The sequence below is a fragment of the Cetorhinus maximus genome, chromosome 24 (assembly GCF_964194155.1).
Source record: "Cetorhinus maximus chromosome 24, sCetMax3.hap1.1, whole genome shotgun sequence".
Taxonomy (NCBI): Eukaryota; Metazoa; Chordata; class Chondrichthyes; order Lamniformes; family Cetorhinidae; genus Cetorhinus; species Cetorhinus maximus.
In genome coordinates, this window is record NC_135902.1 from 10401454 (window position 1) to 10421941 (window position 20488).

At 40.8% G+C, this 20488-nt stretch overlaps 1 long non-coding RNA gene across 1 annotated transcript in view; it reads left to right on the top strand.

Annotated features, from left to right (window-relative positions):
• Positions 1 to 5395: 5395 nt before the first annotated feature.
• The window catches only part of LOC144699640 (uncharacterized), a 63483-nt gene continuing 48390 nt past the window's right edge, over positions 5396 to 20488 (top strand). Inside the window, exons 1-5 of the long non-coding RNA XR_013580578.1 lie at positions 5396 to 5452; positions 5774 to 6087; positions 6236 to 6340; positions 17949 to 17982; positions 19371 to 19476. This is a non-coding gene — a long non-coding RNA (uncharacterized LOC144699640). The remainder of the gene's footprint in view (positions 5453 to 5773; positions 6088 to 6235; positions 6341 to 17948; positions 17983 to 19370; positions 19477 to 20488) is intronic.

Sequence of the window (20488 nt, forward strand, 5' to 3'; positions counted from 1 at the left end):
TCCAAACTCCCACCACCCTGTGTGTGTACAAATGTTTCCTAATTTCACTTCTGGAAGATCTGGCTCTAATGTTTGATTATGTTTCTATTTGATATTTGATCATGTTTTTGATTATATTCTGGCTCTAATGTTTGATTATGACCTCGAGTCCTAGACTCCTCAACCAGTGGAAGTAGTTCCTCTATCTTTTTATTTATTCATTCACAGGGTGTAGGCTTCACTGTCTAGGCCAACATTTATTGCCCAGCCCTAGTTGCCCTTGAGAAGGTGGTGTTGAGCTGCCTTCTTGAACCACAGCAGTCCATGTGGTGTAGGTACACCCACAGTGCTGTTAGGGAGGGAGTTCCAGGATTTTGACCCAGCGACAGTGAAGGAACAGCGATATATTTCCAAGTTAGGATGGTGTGTGACTTGGAGGGGAACTTCCAGTTGGAAGTATTCTACCCTATCTGCTCCCCTTAATACATCTTGAAAACCTTGATCAAATCAGCCCTTAATCTTCTAAATTCCAGGAAGTTCAATGCTAATTTGTGCAATCTCTCCTTGTAATTTAACAGTTTGAGCCCAGGTATCATCCTGGTAAAGTTACATTGAAATCCCTTTCAAGGTCAATACATTCTTCCTAAGGTGTGGTGCCCAGAACTGCTCACAGTGAAGCAAGTGTGGTGTAACCAGGGCTTTGTATAGCTGAAACATGACTTCCATGCCCTTGTATTCTATTCCCCAAATATAAAGGTCAGCATTCCATAAGTCTTTTTGATTATTTCCTGTGCCTGTCTATGACATTTTAATGACTGATCGACTTGGACCCTGAAGTCTATTTGGACCACCACTGTTTCTAACTTTTTGTCATTTAGAAAGGACCCTGTTCTATCTTTTTTAGGCCCAAAAAGGATGACCTCACGTTTGCCTTTATTGAAAACTATGGGGAGGATCTTCCGGATGGCGAGCGGGGGCGGGGCCCGGTCGTCGACGCGTAAAATGACGCGGGATGACATCGGGTGGAACTCCCGACGTGACCCCACGTCATTTCCATTTCAGGTCAGCAATGGTGCAGCTGAGTCAGCTGTGCGCCCACCGACCTGTCAACGGCCTATTGAGGCCATTTAAAAAGTAATTAACCTAATTACTGGACCTGCCCATCCAACCTTAGGGTTGGCGGGCAGGCTGGGAGCCCTGGCGGGCTTCAGAAAAAGCATGAAACCTCATCCACGGCTGGGATGAGGTTTCATGAGGGTTTTTAAATATTTAATAAAGGTTTCAGTAAAAGTGATGGGCATGTCCCAACTCATGTGATGGTGTCACATGAGGGGACGTGCCAGGGAAATGTTGTTCTCATTTGCTTACCATTTTAAAATTTGGAGCTGAACTCCCTGAGGCAGCACTTAGCCTCAGGGAGATCAGTGCGCTCTTTCGTGTGCATGCGCAAAAGAGCGCACTCTCGGCTGAGGGAATCCCCCTGCCCGCACAGGGAGTGCATAGCACTTCCTGGTGGACATGACACTGGGCGGGCCTTAATTGGCCCACCCACGTAAAATGGTGGCGTGCCCCCCCCGATCAGGGGCGCCGATTGGAGGTGTGTCTGCCCACGCCCGTTCCTGCACTTCCCCCACAATGGAGGGGGAAAATTTTCCCCTGTGTGTCACAGTTTTGGCCATTCACTTAATCTATCAATATTGCTTTATACACTTATACTTCAATATATTCCGCTAATAATCCCACCTACTTTTTTGACATCAATAAATTTGGAAATGAGGCTTTCTATCCCATCATTTAAGTTGTTAATAAACACAGTGAACAGCTGAGGCCGGAACACAGATCTTTAAAGGATACCATTAGTCACATCCTGTAATTAGAATACCTGCCCATTATCTCGACTCTCTGTCCTGCCATTGAGACAATTTCAGAACCAGTTCATTAATTTTCCTTCAATTCTGTGAGCTTGAACTTTAGCAAATAGTCTCTTATGAGGGCCTTTTCCTAATGCCTTCTGGAATCCCATTTATATACTATAACATCTATTGTCATTCCCCTGCTCATTACTTTAGTCACTTCTACAAAACATACAATCAGTTTTTTCAGGCATGACCTCCCACTTACAAATTCATGCTGGCTCTCCCTGATCAGCCGAACATTTTCATGGTGTTCAGTCACCCTATCTTTAATTATAGGCTTTAGTAGTTTCCCAGTGAAAGATGTTAGGCCGACTGGCCTATTGTTCCCTGGTTTTCCTCACTCATCCTTCATAGGTAATGGAGTGCATGTCAATTTTCTATTCTAGAGGAATAGTGCCCGAATTAAGAGAATTTTGAAATATTATAGTTAGGGATTGTGAAATGTTCTCACCTACATCCATTAAAGCCTAGGGATGGAAACTATCTGGTCCTGGGTATTTGTCACTCCCAGATGTTAATTGTATCAATTGAGGTTAAGTACACATAGGTGGAGGGCATTAATTGAGCACATATTTAAAAAATAGTGGTGAACATTGTGTAATCATTATCCAGAGGTTGATTTTACAATACTGGACAAATTTAAAGGAAATAGTTTAGGTTTTAATCTGCCTAGTTTTGTATAAGAATAGGTTTGCTTATATTCAACTTTATACTGATGGTTCTAGGGACCCTGGGATAGGAAGGACAGGTTCAGCCATTCTTATTCCTGAATTTAACGTTAAGATTGCAAAAAAGTTGTCTGATAGTTTATCAGCATTTTCAGTTGAGTCGATGGCAATTATGTTAGCTTTAGACTGGGCAGTGGAGGTAAAGCCATTGAGAGTTGTCATTTGTTCTGATTCATCATCAGCATTGATCTCTATCCAATCTTTCTTTTCTGAATCCAGACAGGATTTTATTTTTGAAATTTTTCATTTATTGTATAACATACAACCGTTGAGTAGTGTGGTGGGGTTTTTTTTTATGGATGCCAGCACATAAGATGTGGTAGGGCAGAAGGCAGCAGATTCATTGGCTAAAAGTTCTATAAGTCACTTGATTCCAAATATTGAGATTTCATTAGGGAAGACGTAAAATTATATCTATTATTAAGGATAAACTATATGTATAATGGCAACAAATATGGACGAGAAAGTAAGACATTTATATCAGATTCAAAACAATGTGAGTTATCTAGTAAATTAACTGGGAAGTGTAGAAGGGATGAGGTGATTATGAGCAGGATTAGGATTGGGCACAGAGTTAAATAAGTCTCCCTATTTAATAGGGAAACATGCTAATGGTTTGTGTCAGGAGCGTGGGGAAAGATTCCTGCAATCGGTGGAGCATGTTTAATAAAACATATTGTACTAAGTTTGCAGCTGAAAGTGGAACTATGCAGTCTAATTTACACCAGAAAGGTATACAGTGTGATACGGTGGCTAGTATTTTAGCAGTTAGATTTGGGTATTGGGATATTTATAAAGTTGTGTTGTCTTTTTTTATATTTCATAGAATTAGCGCATAGAATTGAGGATTTGTTTGCATTGCACTTCTTCCTCCAATACAGGAGTGGCAGGAGTGACACCAAAGAGGTGTGAATTTGTCAGAAACCAAAAACAAAGAAAAATAAATTGTATAATCATGGGTGAACATCCCCACTTCTGATCTTATGATGGCTTGAAGATCATCGATGATGCAGTTGAAGATGATTGGGCCTTGAACTCAACCTTGAGGAACTCCTGCAGTGATGTCTTGAGACTGAGATGTTTGGCCTCCAACAGCCATAACTATCTTCCTGTGTGCTAGTTATGACTCTTATTTTTATATTGTCCCTTACCCTTTTAGCTATCCATGGCTTTTTTCCTCTTGACAAATAAAGTTCTTATTGTTAGGGGTACAAATTTTGTTTCTGTAACATATGAAATTCTTTTTGAACACCTCCTGTCATTTTACCCATTACCAAACTTGTCCAGTTTACCATGGACAATTTTGTCACATTGCATTGAAGTCAGCCTTAACTAAACCTAGAGTTTTAACAGTAACATGGAAGGATTTGAAAACAAAGATGAGAATTTTAAAATTGGGGCATTGACTCCCCAGCAATGTAAGTCAGGAAACATATGGTGACGAGTGATTGAGATTGCCTGTTATGGGGATACTGACAGCAAAGTTTTGGATATGTTCAAGTTTATATAGGATAATGGTGTGCAAATTTTAAAAACAGGAACTCATCAGAATCAATGAGTAGGCATTGAATTATATAACAAATGCCAATAGTTACTTTGAAGGTATTACAAAATTATACTGCATGCAAAATTTGTTAAGATCAATGACCTTCCAGACACCAGAAAACACATTAAGGCAGCTAAATGGTAGACACCATTGGGTCATTAAAATAAATAATAAGGGATTCCTAGCATGTGTATGGTTTGGGAGTATTAATGTTTTGGAGAGTCACTTCTTTTATATTAATCCATTCAACCCCACCCTTATCTCAGTTTGAAAGCTTTCATTCATTAAGTTAGGACAAATAATCCTAAATAGTAAAGCAAAGTATTGTGAGTGCTGGAAATCCGAAATAACTGAAAATGCTAGAAATACTGAACAGGTTTGGAAGCATCTGTGGAGAGAGAAACTATTCCACCAGAGCTGCTGAGTATTTTCACTATGTTTTCTGTTTTTAATCCTGTAGCGTTAGTCTCTCAATAGAACATTTTGACAGTTCTGCAAAATTTTCTATTTCGCATTTGGCTTCAACTGTAATCAGACTGTTGTACTATAATTTGGAGAGAAATGTCATATGTGAGTGCTTGTTTTCATTCAGTTTCACAAGTTGCTATTATAAATGCAAATTTTAAACAATCCCAACCACGAAACGGCAGCAGGTTAAAAACTGAGACACATTTACATAATTAAGCCAACAATTCAGCGAATCCACTCTGAAGAAGAGTCATCAGGACTCGAAACATTAACTTTTTTTTTCTCTCCACAGGTGCTGCTGGACCTGCTGAGTTTTCCCAGCATTTTCTGTTTTTGTTTCAGATTTCCAGCATCCGCAGTATTTTGCTTTTACCACTATTTAATGTTCGTTTTGGTTTGTTGGACGATTTCAGTTTGTGTGAGACGATGGGAATGTCTGTCGGATTGTCAATTTTTTTTTAATATAATGTAACCATGGTGAGTTGAGTATCGGAAGTTAAATCTTAAGATTTCTACATTCGAAATCTGACACCAGCCAGTTACAGCCTCTTGAACAGATATAGCAACTCATTGAATTAGCGGATATTTAACATGCTATTAATAGTATTCCGCAGAAATATGACATATGGTTTCTTTCGCTGATAATCGAAACCAATTTCTTACCCTACAGAGGATTAATTTGCTGTATATGCAAAGAGCGAGAAGATTACTCGGCACTCCGATACTTGAGATCAGACTGAACAGGTTGAGGCAGCATCTGGGAGACAGTCACCACACAGCCACTAAGGAACGCCGAGTCTACAGACCCAACTGAGGTAATGAAGTGTTCGGGCTGCATATTCGATACTATAGTATCCAGTTCGGATATTCTATGATATTCAAAGAACATTAATCAAAAAGTTATTTCAAATGTTGCACCAGTTTTGAATTAAGCCTTTTGGATGTCAGATTATGCACAAACCTGAATTAAGATAACATTGTATGCACTATCTGATTCGGGAACCTATTTATTTGAGCTTTTAAAGACATTTTAGGAGTTTTTTTTTAGGGGGGAGGGAGGGAGCAGGCTAGTTAAATCCAGCAGCCCACCAAAGCAGTGCATTGGTATTAAGTATTCCGTATAAAACATTTATCAGGCTTCCTGATACACAGGATTATAAAATAAAGATTCTCTCGTATTTGGCTTGAATAAGGGTTGCTACGATCAACAGTTGACAAATTGACTGCTAAGAAAAATGAAAGACGAAGAGACTGAGCAGCTGAAGCGAAACAGCCAGATGCTGAAGAAGATTACATCGTGCGAAACAGGAACAATAAAGTCGCTGTGCACTTTATATATATATAAAAAAAACACGACGATTGGAAGTAGAAACGATATTGAGGCCGCAAAAATGTGACGGAAAAAGGTTCCAGTGGGTCAAAGCACCTTAAAAACCAAAATCAGAGGAAGGTCTGTGATATACTTTAGCTAATGTTTAAATGTGCAATGCATTACTTCTGTACTTGTATTTTTAGTAGCAATGTAAATTACTTAATACAAGTTGAATCTATCTATCTATATATTTTAGTATTGTCTAACAATGTCTAATGTTTCCAAGGTACAAGATGCCCAGCAAAATTTGGACATGTCTGTAAATGACCCTAAAATCCACACGACAGCCGAATGCAAAGCCAAACTTGTGGTCGGATGATTATGATCAATGGTAGGTTTCGCATTTACATCGAAGCTATTTAATGGTTCTGATGAGGAATTTTGGAGCTGTTTATAAAACATCCTACATTTAAAAATGTACATTGGATGCTTTCTCATGCATCGAAGTATTTTGATTTTTTTTTAAATCAGTGTTATAACATTCCTCTGGCTGCTATTTTAACTAAAGGGGTAACATCTTGGATTAAAATAGCAAAACGTCAGCCCGATATATTAAGCATTTATCAACTCATACCAACAAGTTCTTGCCTATTAATTTTATAAATCAAAATCAGCATTATCCCCACTACTTCTTAAAAGTTTTTAATTTACAATGATGCACCTAATTATGGGATGTGGCATCTGATGTGGAAAAGGAAGATGGAGATGTCAATCAGAGCATCTTCAAATAAAACATTTCATTAATTATATAATCTGGAATAACAGGACAAAATTTCTAAATAACTAGGAAGGAGACATAAAAGCACAAGTTTATTTTGGTCGTCATTGTGCTGCAGATACCTATTTGACCTGCTTTAGCAAAGCAGATTTTGTAGGTCTGAAGTTTTACTGCTGGTTTCCGTTTCCCCAACAACAAAGGAAATATTTGTCCCTGGAAGAATGTGCTGTGTTCCATTATGTGGCATCAGAATCCTCGATAACGTGATGTGATTAGAGCACAAACTGCCCTGTTAGCTCCTTCAACACAAAGTTCAGGAGTGAAATTTGTGTTTCCAGATGTGACCATGCAGTAGTTGGAAAGGTTTTCAAAATCTTGCATTGCAATAGCTGTAATTAGACTCTGGTAAGGTTACCTCATTAAAATGGTGTCAAACAACATGCCCACATATTCTGTGACTTCAACATTTTGCATGCTGTTTTCCCTGTATTGTCAGTCTAAATTATAGTGATTTTCTTTTAATGGAGAAAGGGAAACACTGACTTAAACAAAAATTGCTGGAAAAAATTAGCAGGTCTGACAGCATCTGTGGAGAGAAAGACAGAGTTAATGTTTTGAGTCCATATGACTCTTCTTCAGAACTAAAGGGAAGTAGAAATATGGTGAAATATATACTGTTTAAGGGGGGGGTGGGACATGTGAAGCTGGATACAAGATGAGTGATAGGTCGAGGCAAAGGAGAGATTGCAAAAGATGTCATAAATAAAAGGTCGAAGGGGTGTTGATGGTAATGATACTGGCTAAAGGAGGTGCTAATGATGATATCAAGAGTAGAAAGCAGGATGAGCAAGTGACAGATGGCCCTAGTGGGGGTGGGGCGGGGGGAGGGGATGGTATGGGAGAAAAGATCGACATAGGCGAAAAGGTGGGGATAATACAATGAATGGAAATAAATTTTTAAAATAATAATAGAAATAGGTGGGAAAATATACGTATATAAAAATTTAAAAATAAATATTTGAAAAAGGGGGATCAAAAAGGGGTGAGGATGGAGGAAAGAGTTCATGGTCTGAAGTTGGTGAACTCAATGTTAAGTCCAGAAGGCTGTAAAGTGCCTAGTCGGAAGATGAGGTGCTGTTCCTCCAGTTTGCATTGAGCTTCACTGGAACATTGCAGCAGGCCAAGGACGGACATGTTGGCATGAGAGCAGGGTGGAGTGTTGAAATGGCAAGCGACAGAAAGGTCTGGGTCATGCTTGACCGCAAAGCAGTCACCCAGTCTGTGTTTGGTCTCCCCAATGTAGAGGAGGCCGCATTGGGAGCAGTGAATGCAGTAGACTAAATTAAGGGAAGTGCTAGTGAAATGCTGCTTCACTTGAAAGGAATGTTTGGGCCCTTGTACGGTGAGGAGGGGGGAAGTAAAGGGACAGGTGTTGCACCTTCTGCAATTGCATGGGAAGGTGCCTTGGGAGGGGGTTGAGGTATTGGGGGTGATGGAGGAGTGGACCAGGCTTGGTGGAACACTGACTTGTTAGTTTAAGTATTTAATTTTCTACTGAGTGACTTATCAAGGGCATTTTACTCTTTTATGTTTATTTGGTCTTAAAGCCTAAATATTTGTCGTAAAGTTCATTTTCGGAGCAGGTTTGTTAAATAATTCTTCCTCAGCTGGACATGGTTACAAGACCATTTCTTCAGTTCTAACCCAAACAAATTTCAGTTAAGTTTCAAACACAACATGCAATGATACACACCAATTTAATAAGGCTCCTTGCAGACAAAAAGGAATGCTGAGCAGTAGGGAAGGATGGGCAGAGAGGCCTGAAGGCCTGGCCAAACAACTGGGTTATTAGAAAGGTTTTGAGAGAAGCATCAAGGTGGAGGTTTTAATCCTGGCAGTCTAGAGCAGGGGGTTAAAATGGAAACTCTCCATCTAAAGATGGAACTAGAGGCTGATTTTGTTTGGGGAGGGAGGTGGGCTAGAGACTTTTGCTGAAAAGTAGTGCTGAAAGATGTTGCAGAGATGAGAAGGGTAAGGGTGTTCAAAGATTTGTAAATAATGAGAACTTTTTTTTGGTTAAACATGAAAAAAAATTGACTTTTCTAGCCGAGATGTTCTCCTTGTAAGCTGTGGAAATAGTTTCTCGCCATCTGACTCTCCACTCAAATGCGGGTATGAAGAGTCATAGAGCCAGAGGTCTATAGCACAGAAAAAGGCCCTTCGGCCCATCAAGTCTGCGCTGGTCAAACAAGTACATAACTATTCTAATCTCATTTTCTAGCACTAGGCCCATAGCCTAATATGCCATGGCATCGCAAGTGCACATCCAAATACTTCTTAAATGTTATGAGGGTTTCTGCCTTTACCACCCTTTCAGGCAGTGAGTTCCAGATTCCCGCCACCCTCTGGGTGAAAAAAATTCTTCCTCACATCCCCTCTAAACCTCCTGCCCCTTATCTTAAATCTATGTCCCCTGGTTATTGATTCCTCCACCAAGGGGAAAAGTTCCTTCCTGTCTACCCTATCTATGCCCCTCATAATTTTATACACCTCAATCATGTCCCCCCTCAATCTCTTCTGCTCCAGGGAAAATAACCCCAATCTATCCAATCTCTCCTCTTAACTAAAACTCTCCAGCCCGGACAACATCCTGGTAAATCTCCTCTGCACTCTCTCTAGCGCAATCACATCCTTCCTATCACGCAGATTCCAGAACTGCATGCAATACTCTACTGTGGCCTAACCAGCATTTTATACAGTTCCAGCATAACCCCCCTGCTCTTATATTCTATGCCTCGGCTAATAAATGCAAGTATCCCATATGCCTTCTTAACCAGCTCATCTACCTGTCCCCGCTACCTTAAGGGACCGGTGGACATGCACACCAAGGTCCCTCTGATCCTCGGTACTTCCCAAGGTCCTACTATTCATCATGTATTCCCGTGCCATGTTTGTCCTGCCCAAGTGCATCACCTCACACTTATCCGGATTAAATTCCATTTGCCATTCATCAGCCCATCTGACCAGCCCACCTATATCCTCCTGTAATCTAAGGCTATCCTCCTCACTATTTACCACCCCACCAATTTTCGTGTCATCCGCGAACTTACTGATCAACCCTCCTACATTCAAGTCTAAATCGTTTATATATACCACAAACAGCAAGGGACCCAACACCAATCCCTGTGGAACCCCACTGGACACAGGCATCCAGTCACAAAAACACCCCTCGACCATCACCCTCTGTTTCCTGCCACTCAGTCAATTCTGGATTCAATTTGCCAAATTGCCTTGGATCCCATGGGCTCTTACCTTCATTATCAGCCTCCCATGCGGGACCTTATCAAAAGCCTTGCTGAAGTCCAAGTAGACTACATCAAATGCATTGCCCTCATCTACACACCTGGTCACCACTTTGAAAAATTCAATCAGATTGGTCAGACATGACCCCCCCTTAACAAAACCATGCTGACTGTCCTTGATTAATCCCTGCCTCTCCAAATGTAGATTCATTCTGTCCCTCGGAATTGCTTCCAATAGTTTCCCCACCACTGAGGTTAGACTGACTGGCCTGTAGTTCCCTGGTTTATCCCTTCCTCCCTTCTTGAATAACGGTACCACATTGGCTGTCCTCCAGTCCTCTGACACCTCTCCTGTGGCCAGAGAGGTATTGAAATTTATTGCCAGTGCCCCCTGCTATCTCCTCACTCAACAGGCTGGGATACATTTCATCCGGGCCTGGAGATTTATTTACTTTTAAGCCTGCCAGACCACTTAGAACCTCCTCCCTTTCTATGCTAAATTCTTTAAGAAGTTCCTGTTTTTGCATGTTAAAGATGAACAAAACTCAAAAAGGAAGTTAGCAATTTTTAAAAAAATGCTGGAGAGATTGCCAGACCTGTTGAGTACCATGGTTAACATTTCAGGTCAATTACATCTCCTGTTCTAAGGAAAGGTCAGAGTTGGCATATAGCCTGCTATGACCAGGTGAGGAGGAGTGAACTGCCTCCCCTCTGTTCAGCCTCCTCTGTTGGTAACAAAGGTTTTATGCTTTCTCCCATGGAAGCCTTTTTCAAATCCAGATATCTTTTTTACTATCTATGCAGTGAACAATAAGGAGCCAGAGGTTTTCTTGAGTCAAAGAAATAGCTAGTTTATCACCCACTAAACTGGAGAAAAAAAAGTAAAAGATGCAACATCACACACACACACAGGTATCAGAAGTAAGGAAAGTTAGAGTCCAAATAAAAGTCAGAATATACGGTTAGAAGTCCTTTGCTTGTCTTTAAGGTGTAGATTGTTAGACATTGTGGCCAACTGAAGTTATCTGGTTTCTTGGAGCGGGTAGATGTGGACAATGTTGCAATTCTTACAAGATCTCAGTTTGTTGCTAGGTCTTGGGTATGCTGATTTCTTGAACTGGGTGCTGTGCTTATTGCCAGGAAGCAGAAGGAGGAGAGATATTCCTTACTGCTCCATTAGCAGCTTCTGCTTGGCAAACCCATTTCTTTGCTTGCTGGACACGTCAGCTGTAGTCATTTCAGTAGAACAAGTAACCACATTTTGATGTATCATCTCAGAAACTTTGAAGCATTTCAAGATAGTGGAAACCAACAGGAGATGGGATTCTTTCATCTTCCACAGGGGGTTTGAATGTCTGTTGGTTGTATATCTTGGCTGACTAGCAGTTCCCCATTGTCTTGATGGATTCTTGGTCTCTGCTGGAGAGGTAAGTCAAAGATGCAAATGACATGTCCATTTCTTTCAACAGTCCTTTGTGAAGTGGACCTTGACACCCCCAGGTGTGAATTTCCATGAGCAACATGTCAGGGCATGTCAGCAGTACAGTTCATATAGTAACTATTCAGAAGTGGTCCACTTACAATGGCAGCCATCTTTGGTCAGTGTCTTTTATTGTCTTTAAAAAGTCCTTTTTAAACATTTTCAGTGTGTTGCTGGTCAGCTGGTGAAGTTATAGGTAGACCTCACTCTGTCGCAATTTCCTGTCATCATGACCCCTGCATCGCACGAGGAATTAAATGAGATTCACTCTCATTTCATTCTAAGGTATATAATAAAAAATACAAAATGACGACAAAATAATAACATTCACTTCCATTCACTCTCAGCTCTACTGTGGTCTTGAAACCCAAACGATCCTAAACTGCATTAGACTCTGAATAACCTCCTTGTACATTTTTATTCCCCTTTCAGGTGGTTGGTTACATTCATTAGAAAAGATTAGGCTGGCATCAAGGTTCTGAAGTTGCTTTATTTTTGGTGGTAGTCACGACAGATTTTTTTGTCAGTGGCCCTGTGCCACTTTCTGTAACGCTGGATTACATATCATCCAAGGGGTTTGGTTGGTTTACCTGACTGTTAGCTCCCAGATTGTTAGTAACAGCCAAGCTGCCCTTGGTTACCGGTAGGGGTGTTCTGTGCGTCTCCCTGGCCCCATCTTCCTGTTGTTTTCCACAAAGGCTTTCAATAGGCAATTTTTTCAGATTGCAAACAGATCAGGTTAGCATCGGTCTTAACCCTCCCTGTTCACCTCTATAACCTGAGAATTTATTTGCTGAAACTCAGGCACTTTTTACAAATCTCATTGCTCAGAGGTTAATGGGCTGCAATTTGGTTTTTGCCTCCTGTAGGGATTCTGGTTTAGTGTCTGGCTTGGGCACTAGCACAACTGGGTAACTCCAGCTATTGCTGTAAGGCTTTATTAGTTTATTAGCTCTGAAGAGTCATATGGACTCAAATGTTAACTCTGTTTCTCTTCCGTAGATGCTGTCAAATCTGCTGAGCTTTTTCAGCATTTTCTGTTTTTATTTCAGATTTCCAGCACCTGCAGTATTTTTTTATTGATTGGCGCTCCAGCATGTAATTAATCTCCTCCCAAACCTGGGCTAGCTTTTCTGGTCATAAATGATCGGGATATTGCCTTATGGGAGGGGCCTCTCCCACATCCACATGTAGAGCTAGTGTGGTGCAGCCTGGCTTGTCTCTACAGATGTTTTTAAATGCAGTGAGCAAACCTGTGGTCTCACTGTTCTGCATTTGCGTGGGTGAATGTAGTGTCCAGTTTTGCTAGAATTGGTGTGTTTGTTAGCCAGAGAGTAGGGGGGTTCAATGTGGGCCTCAACCACATCTCCATCCAATTCATCCTCACTGTTACTCTCGTCCTCTTTAGTTTTGGGAAAGGGTTTTCCTCTAACCTGCTCCATGTACCCTGGAACACTACTGCTCTCAGGTGGTTGTTCGGCTTCTGCTGTACTCCCCAACTAAGTGGGACATCACCCTCAATATTTTTTGGTCTATTTGGGGAAATTCTCTATTCCCAATTTAAATTCACCACGAAGCTTTATGTTAAACAGATAATTGGCTCCTTAGCACCCTCCTTTGTCTTGGGAATGGGGGTTCCCCTGACCTGTTCCATGTACCCTGGAACACTACTGCCCCCTAGTGGATGTTCAGCTCCTGCTGTGCTGCCTTGTGACTCTTCAACTGGCCGAGGCTGCTCCCTCACTACCTGCTTGTCTGTTTGGGAACTCTCCTTGTCCCTGTTTAAATCTGCGACAAGGCTGTCTGCTAAACAGATCACTGGCCTATTTCTCTGCCTTTTTAACCTTGACAGGCCTCTCATGGACCTCTTTGTTTCCGCTGGTTTAGCTTTGGTCCTTTTAACTTCGGTTGGCTCTCCAACTCGGTGTGGCATCTCCCTCACTATCTCTTCACCTACGTTTGGGCTTCCCTGGTTCCCTGTAAAATTCTGAGGAAAATGTATCTGTCAACCCAATTTCTGGGTCATTCTCTGTCAGTTTTAAATTCCACTGGTCCTTCCTTGACCTCCTTTAACTCTATAAACCTAGCCTTGGCCTTTTTAAATTCAAGCAGCTTTTTTCTTAGCTACCCTGACCCTCACAGGTTCTATTGCCCCCTTTAGGGCCTCAGAGCATTCTCCAGCTCTCCGCACAATTCTGCTGTTTGTTTTTAGCCTCTTTACTTGCAAGTAGGCCTTCCCTAACTACTCCAACCCTCTCAGGATCTATCGCACCCTGTAGGGCTTCTGAACCTCTTGCGGTTCCCTGTGTTCCTACAGATTCCTGCTGGTTTTCTCCAACCTGTTCAGCCTCTTTGGACTGTCCCAGACTTTTTGGGAGTACTATTCTCCGGCCTGCCTCTACCTCCCTTTCCAGTTCCTGTAGTTCTCTTTGGAAAGTTTCTTCTTTTTCCCTTTCTATTTTCTTTCTCTCTTGCTGTCTTCTTTGGAAAGCTTCCACTCTCTCTAATTCTTGGATTTCTAACTCTTTGTCCCTGTTCCAGCTGTATTCTCACCAATTTTATTTCTTTTCTTATTCTTGAATTGGGTTTCCAATCTAATTCTCTGACCACGTGTTTTAACATTGTACATATTATAGTTTCGGGCAAAACTCTAATTCTAAGTGCCTAGCTATCATTTTTGGCTCTTTGAACTTTTAAACCCGCATGAGTAACTTGCCTCTGTCCTAGAAAAGCACAGGCATCAAATGTGGACATTTTTGCTCTTCAGCACTATAGACCCAAGAAAACCTTCGCAGTTTTAAATTGTTTTTGAAGGATCACTGTACTTTCTCCACTCTAATTCTTTCATTAATCTGTGGGAACAATTCTGGGTATGAGCCCCCAGTTTTGCAACCACCAGGTAAGAAAGGTTGAACTGTCTCCCCTCTATTCAGCCTCGTCGGCTGGTCACAACAAAGGTATTTTAAATGTATTTTCCCCATCGATGCCTTTTTCAAATCCAAATGTATTTTTTAACTATCCATGCAGTGAATTAAAAAGGAGCCAGTCAATGAGGTTTTCTTGAGTCAAAGAAAGAGTTGGTTTAATAGCCACTCAACCAGAGATAAAAATAATAAAAGATGTGACATCACACACACACAGGTATCAGAAGTAAGGAAAGTTAGAATCCAAATAAAAGAATCCTTTGCTTGTCTTTGAGATGTAGATTATTAAATGTTGCAGCCAATTGAAGTTATCTGGCTCCTTGGAGCAGGTAAATGTAGATGATGTTGCAATTCTTACAAGATCTCGGGTTGTTGGTAGGTCTTGGATAGCTGATTTCTTTGAACCGGGTGCTGCGCGTATTCCTGGGGAGAGAGAGAGAGAGAGAGAGAGATTCCTTACTACTCCATTAGCAGCTTCTCCAGATTCCTCTGCTTCTGCTTGGCAAACCCAGCCCTTAAAGTCCTGCTTGCCGTATATTCCAAAGGAATTTGATTACCATGTCTACAACAGTGACTACAGCAGACAAGTAATCACATTTTGATGTTCTATCTCAAACTTTTGACACATTTCAAGACAGTAGAAACCAACAGGAGATGGGGTCTTTCATCCTCCATAGGGGGCTTGAGTGACTGTTGGCTGTACATCCTGGTTGACTAGCAATCCCCCATTGTCTTGACGGACTCTCTGTCTCTGCTGGAGAGGTAAGCTGCTAAAGGTGCAAATGACATGTCTATTCCTTTCAACAGTCCTTTTTGAAGTTGACCTTCACACTCTCAGGTGTGAAATTCCATAAGCAACATGTCAGGGCATGCCTGCAATGCAATCTGTATAGTAACTATCCAGAAGTGATCCACTTACAATTCCAGGCATCAGATGACTTGTGGCAGCCATCTTTTATCAGTGTCTTTTCTTGTCTTAAAGGGGTATTTTAAACATTTTAGTATGTTTCTGGTTATCTCATGGTAGACTTTGCTCTGTTTCAATTACCCGTCGCATGATGTAAAGTCAGTTTTCTACACAACAAGAGCGCCACACTGACTGTGCCAGCTGCGGCTCAGCTGGTAACTCTTGACCCCGAGTCAGAAGGTTGATGGTTTTGGTCCCACTTAAGACGTTGAGCACAAAAATCTAGGCTGACAACACCAGAGCAGTAATAACAACTGTTTTCAAATGAGACCTCATCAGGTGGACATAAAAGATCCCATGGCACTACTTGAAGAGATGGTGAATTATCCCTTGCGGCCCAGCCAACATTTATACTTCAATCAACAACATCACAAAAACAGGTTCTCTGATTATCATATTGCTGTTGTGGGAGCTTGCTGTGCACAAATTGGTTGCCATGTTTCCTACATCAAAGCAGTGTCCACACTTCAAGAGTGATTCATTGGCTAAAAAGAGTCCTGGATTTCCTGAGGTAGTGAAGGGTGTAAATGCAAGTCTTTTCTATTTCTTCAAGGGTTGTGGGGGACAGTTAGGAAAGTGGAGTTAAGGCCATATTCAGATCGACCATAACCTTATTGAATGGCGGACCTACTCTTGCTTTATTTTGTATGGTCTCTTGTCAACACGTCTGGGGTTGGACCTGAGGGAACGGAGTTCTGCAAGTTCAGAGGGAGACAGGTTAGAGTGAGTGAGGGAGCAGAGAAATTGAAAAGGTGGATGAAACTGTTCGTGTTACAATGAAAGGCGATAGAAAGGGTAAAAACCAGTTGGGAGCGGTCCAGGTGAAACAAGAATTCGGGAGATGGTAGAAAGTTGAGTCTTGTCCTTTCTCAGTTTAACTACTGGGAAGCAACCTCCCGGGCACTGAAAATTGTAAGTGTGGCATCTCATTCAATAAGTTTTTAATTGATTTTTTTCTTTCTGCATCCTTCTCTCAATCCAATCTTTCTTTCCCTTTTTTTCTCTCTACCAGACTTGATATTGAATTGATTATTATCCTGCTTCAGGCTCTGCACTGTTCAATCTTCAACCTAATTGATTAGGGAGCTACTCAGTTGTTTGCTCTGATAAGATTTCAGTGAATTTTCAAAGGGCAGTATCTAACTCCTGGAGGAATTTGCAGTGCAGCAGTTATAGATATTGGCTCAAACCATCTGGTCAGGTTCAATTGCTGAGCACATTGGCTCTGCCCACAAAGATTTCTAAGTGGAATAGTGAAACAGAGCTCTGAAGAAGGGTCATACGGACTCGAAACGTTAACTTTGTTTCTCTCTCCGCAGATGCTGTCAGACCTGCTTGAGTTTTACCAGCATTTTCTGTTTTGTTTCAGATTTCCAGCATCTGCAGTATTTTGCTTTCATCTTCATATTTTTCTGGGCTCGGTTTGAGTCCTGGTTCCAAAAATGAAAGGTCATTGTCCAACCAATTACAATATTCAATCCTATGTAGTGCAAAATAATTGTTAAATATCATTCCACAACTCCAGTGTGAGCATTATAAAGGATGTCCATTTAAAATTAATTCAACTTTAGAAGGAGCAGGAGAAATTTGGGGAAAGAGAGGTAGATAACATGGGTACTGTTATGCTCCTTTTGTCGGGTTGCTTTGCTCACAAACATGGTTGCACATCTATCCACCAACCAATGGGTGAGTTGGCAAACAATATACTGCAGAGGCAGGGACCAATATAAGATGAAGCATATGCTGTTTATTAACACAAGTAGCAGAGCACTAACACAATGTGTGCTTCCCCAACCAGATCCTATTCTAAACTACTGATTAACATTGTAGCCTGTGCTACACAGCAATTGGGTAATATAGTCACATGATCAATCTGCTCACATTCTCTTAAAGGTGTATTGCACCTCAGATTACCGCAGGTTCCAAAGCAAATATTGATCAATATAATTTAAAATGAATGTTGGATCAACACTATGGTAGTGTATATGAAGTAGAGTGAACATCATTGTTGTTCAAATTAAACCTTAAAATCGTGGTTAGATGTTTTAACATGAAATGGTTTGTAGGTCATGAATAGTAATATGGAATGATTGACAGTGTTAACAGTGGAAACTACAGACTAATTAAATGAATAGCTTAAGAATTTGATACATAAAAATGCTGATTGACAATTGAAGTACAAGATATTCACAAATCTGAAGTGAAGCCTGAACATATGTGCGAGGTGGAAAATTATATATGCTGTGGATTTTCCTGGTTTAGATATGTATATGCCCTAGCATTTAGAATATTTAAAATGTTTGCTTAAGTTCTGTATCTAAGATATTTGCAGAGCATAGATTTTGTGAAAATGAGCTCCACAGTCTTACTAAATTTGTTATCTCCAACTGCAGATAGTGGAAAATCATTCAGGAGTGAGCTTTGTTCCATATGAAGGTTTAGTTACATTTTACAGACAGCACCCATGGGGAAATGCAATCACTTATTTTTAATTTTAAGTTCAGTTATAAAATAACAACATTTAAATGTTTTCTTTCCTTCTGTTTAGGTTTTCTCAGGCTTCACAACTTTTCCTTGCTGAGGTGAGAACATATCCTGCCTGGGCCATTCCTGTTGGTGGTCTTCTACTAAATAATAGGAAGTTCTGCCTCGCTTGATAATTTCCCTAACACCCTGTGGGAATTAATCTGGCCTCCATTTCCATGTCCCTCAACGGTATGGCAAAGCTTATGATCTCACTTATGAATAATAACAGGCATGCCCTTCACTCCCAACTAAGGTGGGTGTGTAGGTTTGGACTACAGAACTTATTTCATCGGATTCTATTTATACTCTTTTGAGCAACCAATTAAACTAAATTAATAAATCAAAGGGACAAATTAAAAGACAGCCCCTTACTGATTCTATTTGTAAACCTATGTTCGTTATGGGTCCAAATACAAAGCAGCTGTCCTCTATCCACACACAATACATCACAAAAAGGCATCCATTCTATGCAGCAGAACTAAAACTGCTATATAAACAATTGATTATAGACAACAGCGGCTGGATTTGTAGTAGGCAATTGATAGCAGAGTACTGAGGCAGTGCTTTCTTCACCACTGGGTTATAAAAATCTTGGATTCTTCAGTAAAGAGGAGAGTTAAGAGTGTAAGAACCTAAATGGCAACAACTTTAGCACAGACCTAATATTAAACTAAAACAGGAAATGTTGGAAAAAAAAAATTCAGCAGGTCTGGCAGCATCTGTGGAGAGAGAAGCAGAGTTAAAGATCTAAAGAGGAGTAGCTCTGAAGAAGAGTCATACGGACTTGAAGCGTTAACTCTGTTTCTCTCTCCACAGATGCTGCCAGACCTGAGTTTTTCCAGCATTTTCTGTTTTTATTTCAGATTTCCAGCATTCTCAGTATTTTGCTTTTATCTCCATCTTAAATTGTTGCCCTCCCTTGTGTCCTTTTACTATGCAGAGTTCCCCAGCGGTAAGGTAGACAAATCTTTCTTGAGCCCATTGCATGTAAATAACTTTGAAAGCATCTGACTCAAGGTTTCCCTTACATTTTATTAAGGGAAGAATTCAATTTCCCCCTTCCACCCCTGGCACCACATGGAAAATTACTGGAGAAAAATGAACTATTGTGAATCAAACATTTGTACACAGATCATTCCCCAAATCATACCATTAAATACAACCATTATAATTAAAAGAACATTATTGTATTCTATCAACTGCGGGAGATTAATGTTAATGAATACATTCAGTATATTTAAGCTTACAAGTTTTATGAACTAACATTTGCATTTAAGTCCAATTTTGTTCTTTGAGGGCATGTTCTTAAAGCACTAATGCTAATTATTTGTACTGATCCAATGCACTGTCTCACCCATAAGTATATAAATAAAATTTATTGCATCAGCCACTTATTTTCTATTTTATATAATGCTGGCGTCAATGTTGTATCCTGGTCACACAGGTATAAATGATAACTTTCTGAAATTATACATGACATGCCCTGTCTAAGAAGTTACTGAGGATGAAAAACAGAGAAATTCATCATTACCAACCTGGTATCATTAGAGGTAAGAAGTTTTGCTATTGTGCTTCATGCCTGAATTCCATTATTCTAACTTCCCTGTGAGTGAAAAGAATCTTGTTTGCTAAGAATGAAGCATGCAAAATTACAATGAAATGGGGGTCACCATCGACAGAAACTGAACTGGACGAGCCATATAAATACTGTGGCTGCAAGAGCAGGTGAGAGGCCACGAATCCTGAGGCGAGTAACCCACCTCCTGACTCCCTAAAGCCTGACCACCATCTACAAGGCACAAGTCAGGAGTGTGATAGAACACTCCCCACTTGCCTGGATGAGTGCAGCTCCCACAACACTGAAGAAGCTTGACACCATCCAGGACAAAGCAGCCCACTTGACTGGCACCACATCCACAAACATTCACTCCCTTCACCACCGATGCACAGCAGCAGCAGTGTGTACCATCTACAAGATGCATTGCAGGAATACACCAAGGCCCCTTAGACAACACCTTCCAAACCCACGACCACTACCATCTAGAAGGACAAGGGCTGCAGATAGATGGGAACACCACCATCTGGAAGTGCCCCTCCAAGTCACACCAACCTGACTTGGAAATATATTGCCGTTCCTTCACTGTCCATGGGTCAAAATCCTGGAACTCCCTCCCTAACAGCATTATGGATGTACCTACACCACAGGGACTGCAGTGGTTCAAGAAAACATCTTAACACCAGCTTCTCAAGGGCAACTAGGGGTGGGCAATAAATGCTGGCCCAGCCAGCAAAGCCCACATCCCATGAATGAATTAAAAAAATGTGTGAAGAAGACCATTTCTTTAGAAAGACCCTACAGCAACCCCCTCCCTTAATCACAGAATCGAATTGTTTCTTAATCAATTCGAGCATTTTGCCTCCACGACATCCATATCATATGTTGATCATTCTTTGTATAAATAAGCATTTCCAAATATTAGCCCTAAAAGTTATCATAACTTGTGTGCTCCCATGTCCCCACTCATGCACCTTAATTAAAAGCATTATTCAAGATTTACCTAT